The following is a 4,371-nucleotide window of genomic DNA, read 5'->3' as shown; positions in this document are numbered from 1 at the left end:
GAGAAACCCTCAGGTTACACTGGGAACAGTGATGAGTTCCCTGGAACATGCACTGTCTTGAAAGAAGTCTCTGTGTTATGAAATTATTGTATCGAATACAAATTTCCTAACTTGGTGCCATTCATCATAGCTATTCTATAGCTTCACCTATAGGAATACATCCATACATAGACAATGACATGGAAGTACAGGCTCTTTTTGAGGGGGCAGGTCCTGAGGTTGAACTATGAGCCTAGGCATTGTCCCTGAGCTCCTTTTGCTCAAGGGTAGTACATGAAGCTTGAGTCATAGCCTCAATTCTGGTTTTTTTGTGATCTCTTAGAAGTAACAGTGTCATAGACTTTCCTACACTGGCTGGATTCAAGCTAAGATTCTCTCCATCTCAGCATCCTAAGGAGGTGGGATTACAATCAGCAGCTACTGACATCTTCTTTCCTTTCTTATTCATTTTTTAATCTGGACAATCTGACTTCTTAGCAGGGTCATTCCAATGGTTTGAATTTATAAGTAAACTACCCAATGTTTATTATAGTTGCTTTCTCTCCTCATCTTCTTCTCTGGTCACAGGTTTGAGGCCAAACGTGAGAAATGTGTGTCATAGTATTTTGGAGCAAATATCCACAGGATATGCCAATTCTGTCACTTAGAATTGAGCTAGAATTTACTGTCTCAGGATGAGAGGACCGAAATCTGGAGTGATCCTCATACTGTCTGCATTGCTCCTTTTGCCTATAAAATGATCTAATCATTATGAGTGTTTTGTGTCTCCAACTTTAAGTATCTAGAACACACTAGAAGCATCTTCCTGTTTCTGTTTTTCTGTAGTACCTCTCGAGATTGAGACTAAGGATTTGTGTGAAGCGGCTCCTCTGCGAATCCCTGAGAAAAGCCACTTGAAGCCTCTTCAGGAAATCGCCATTCAAAGCCAGCTGAGCAGGAATCTCGGTGAGACTCTTATCTACAATAAACCACCAGTGAACCAGAAGTGGAGCAGTGGCCCAGAGGGTAGAGCTCCAGCTTTGAGAGAGAAAGCTGAGCAGGACATATAAGCCAGACCATGCAGGAAAGCCTGGGAGTTGATTATGTCCAATTAACGACCAGATAGCTCTTCAATTACTTTCTGTTGGCATGTTGCATGGGCCTAGGTGAGAAGTCTTGCCCCTGTTATCTGATGATACAGGTAACTGGGACCTGAGATCCTAGGACCCATGGGTCCTACAGAAGAGAAGTATTTTTTAGACATCATATCAGCAAAATTTGGGAATAATTACTGGAATGCTTCAGAAATATGGAGAAAAACAGTTTGGGACCAGCGAGTTAAAACAATATACAGAGCAGCAGAATAAAATCCCATGTAGATTAGAGGAAAACAACACTCATTTTTTGCTATGTGATTTCAGAAGGCCATGTACACTTAGAAGGTATCACAAGTTTGTACCTAAAATATTGCATTGATACATTTTATATTCTGATATATATTCTAAACCTAATTATTTATATTCTAATTGTATTGATTGGAATAAATATCAATTTATTTGTCAAATTATCAATTAATTCTAGTAACTTTCATAGTGTGAAATATAAAATCATCACATAAAAATGTAAAATATATAACTATATATAATATAATGAAAAGGCTCATGTTTTGCATTGTTCTGTTGTGGTTAGGATATCAAAGGCAACTCTGTTTTAAAGTATTATTCCATTATCTCTACCTCAGTGTTTAGTAGAGTTAAACCTAAAGCTTTACCATTTGTAGATTTACAGCCTGGACGCAAGAGGAAACACTGTGGTTAAAACATTAGCAATTTAGGGAGGTTGAGCTTTTCTTCATGTGTCTATTGGCCATTCTTCTTTGTTCTTCAGAGAAGTTTCTCTTTAAGTCTTTAGCCCACTTATTTATTGGGCAGTTGTTTCTTTGAGTATTTGTTGTTGGGGATTTAATTTTTTGAGTTCCAAGTATATTTTAGATATGAGACCCTTGTCCGTTGTATGGCTAGTGAAGATCTTCTCACAATCCGTGGGCTTTCTATTGATCTTGCTAGCTATGTCCTTTGCCATGCAGAAGCTCTGCAACTTCATGCAATCCCATTTGTCAAACCTTTCTTTGATTTGTTTTGTTTCCGGGTCTCTATTCAGAAAATTTCGACCTGAGCCAAGGAGACCTAGGGTTTCTCCTATTCTATCCTGTAATGTTTTCAGAGTGTCTGCTTTGACTCCGAAGTTGATTCTGGAGTTGATTCTGGTGTAGGGTGATAATGCAAATCAAGACAACATTGAGATACTACCTCACCCCAGTTAGAATGGCAAAAATGAAGAACTGTAATAACAACAGATGCTGGAGGGGATGTGGACAGAAGGGAATCTTACTGCATTGTTGGTGGGAGTGTAAACTTGTTCAACCACTTTGGAAAGCAGTACGGAGGTTCTCAAAAAACTTCACACACAGCTCCCCTATGACCCAGCAATCTCACTTTTGGGCATTTACCCAAATGTTTACAAACAAGACCACACTATAGCTATCAGCACACCTATGTTCATTGCAGAATTATTTACCATAGCTAAGATTTGGAACCAATCCAGATGCCCCTCAGTAGATGAATGGATCAAGAATATGTGGTATATATACACAATGGAATTCTATGCCTCCATCAGAAATAATGGCATTGCCCCATTTGTTAGGAAATGGAAAGACTTGGAAAAAATTATATTAAGTGAAGTAAGCCAGGCCCAAAGAAACCTAGGTCCCATGGTTTCTCTTATTTGCAATATCTAGTATATGTATGAGTCAAGCAGAAAAGGTCAGATAATGTGATGTTAGGAAAATGAATCCTAAGATATGTATTTAAATGGTTTTTTTTCTTTCATGCATTTGTTTCTAATGCACTTATAAGATTATCTTTTTGTTGCTTTGTATGTCCCTCCCCCACATTATAACCCCTGCTTTCACTATATTTGATGTCGGTATAATTTGTGAAGTAGAAGGGGAAAAACAAGTCGTTTAAGGATACTGGTGGACCCGTGCAACAATGTCATGTCCAAAACGAACTTTACAACTTTGGTGAGGGGGAGGATTGGTTGGGGGTCGGGGGGAGGCTGGGAAGGGATGTGAAGGGTAAACAAAGAAGGAGGTTGCAATGCTTGATAAGAAATGTACTCATTATCTTGCCCATGTAATGTAACCCCTCTGTACATTTTGTTCACAATAAAAATAATAATAGAAATAAAAATAATAAAAAAACATTACCAATTTAAGGCCTAATAATGAAGAGAAATATATGGACTTCTCTTGCAACTATGAAAATATTTGGTGATAAAATGGCAGTAGTGTAAGTTCCTGCCTGTTTGGAAGGTAGACAGGCCAAGACATTAGGTAATCATGAATATGAACATTTTTTCACTTTCTTGGCTTTAGCTACTTTTGAAATGGTAGGTATCATAAACAATCATATTTTGATAAAATGCCTTCTAGTATGAACAGTTCTGGCTGAACTGTTCATCTCTCTATGATCCCTTGTAACTAATGTTAGTTTTGTTCCACTAATACAATCTATGCTGTCAGAGTAAGATATTCTGGTTGGTCTATTCCTATATGGAAGAAGGGTAAAGGGTCAGGTAGACATTTGTGCCAGTAAGACCTCATTTGGGAAAATCTCAGCTGCATATGTTTAGAAGTAGCTCTTAAACAAGGCTTACTTTGAATCCATTGGCTCCACAGAGCTAACACAGTTTGATAAATAAGTACTTGAAAAAGCCATCTCATTTGGACTTAGCTATTAATACTTGAAAGTATGATCAAATTCTAAATGAAAAGGACTTAAATTAGTCATTGACAAAAAAATTGCAAATGTGAGCAATCAACTGAACAACATTTTTTTTCAACTATTCACAGAATTTTAGGGAAATAAGATTAATAGCATTTTTAGGAACAATAAAGTTTCCTTGTTACAAATAGGCACCTAAGCATATAAGCCTTTATAAATATTTCATCATTAACTACTAAAATTTGCAGAATACTACATTCTTCAGCAGCTTGTATACCAAAATTACAACAATATAGAGATTAACATGGCACTTGTACAGGATGATATGAAAATTTGTGAAGTATTCAAAATTTTTCATTCTTCAGATGCAAGAAATGAAAAACAGCTATCAAAAAGTTGATTACAAAATTACAAGTGAAACAATACACCTAATTCATATAAGTAAAAGTTACTTTGACTTCAGTGTATTAAATTTTCACCTTAGAAAGGCCTTTACATAGCATAACCTTTACACAACTTTTGAAATTAGACAACATTGTCGTTTTATCCCAAAGAAATATAATACTAAAAGGACCTAGGGAAAAAAAAAAGGAATCTTAAACTGTTT

General features: G+C 36.5%; 1 pseudogene; it reads left to right on the top strand.

Moving 5' to 3' along the window:
- Positions 1-4,020: 4,020 nt before the first annotated feature.
- LOC122123474 lies at positions 4,021-4,119 on the top strand (annotated as a pseudogene).
- The last annotated feature ends 252 nt before the right edge of the window (positions 4,120-4,371 follow it).

The sequence above is a fragment of the Dipodomys spectabilis genome, unplaced genomic scaffold, assembly GCF_019054845.1.
Source record: "Dipodomys spectabilis isolate Male_0828 unplaced genomic scaffold, ASM1905484v1 ptg000228l, whole genome shotgun sequence".
Classification (NCBI taxonomy): Eukaryota; Metazoa; Chordata; class Mammalia; order Rodentia; family Heteromyidae; genus Dipodomys; species Dipodomys spectabilis.
Note: the sequence above shows the minus strand (reverse complement) of the source record. Positions and strands in the feature narration are given on the sequence as shown.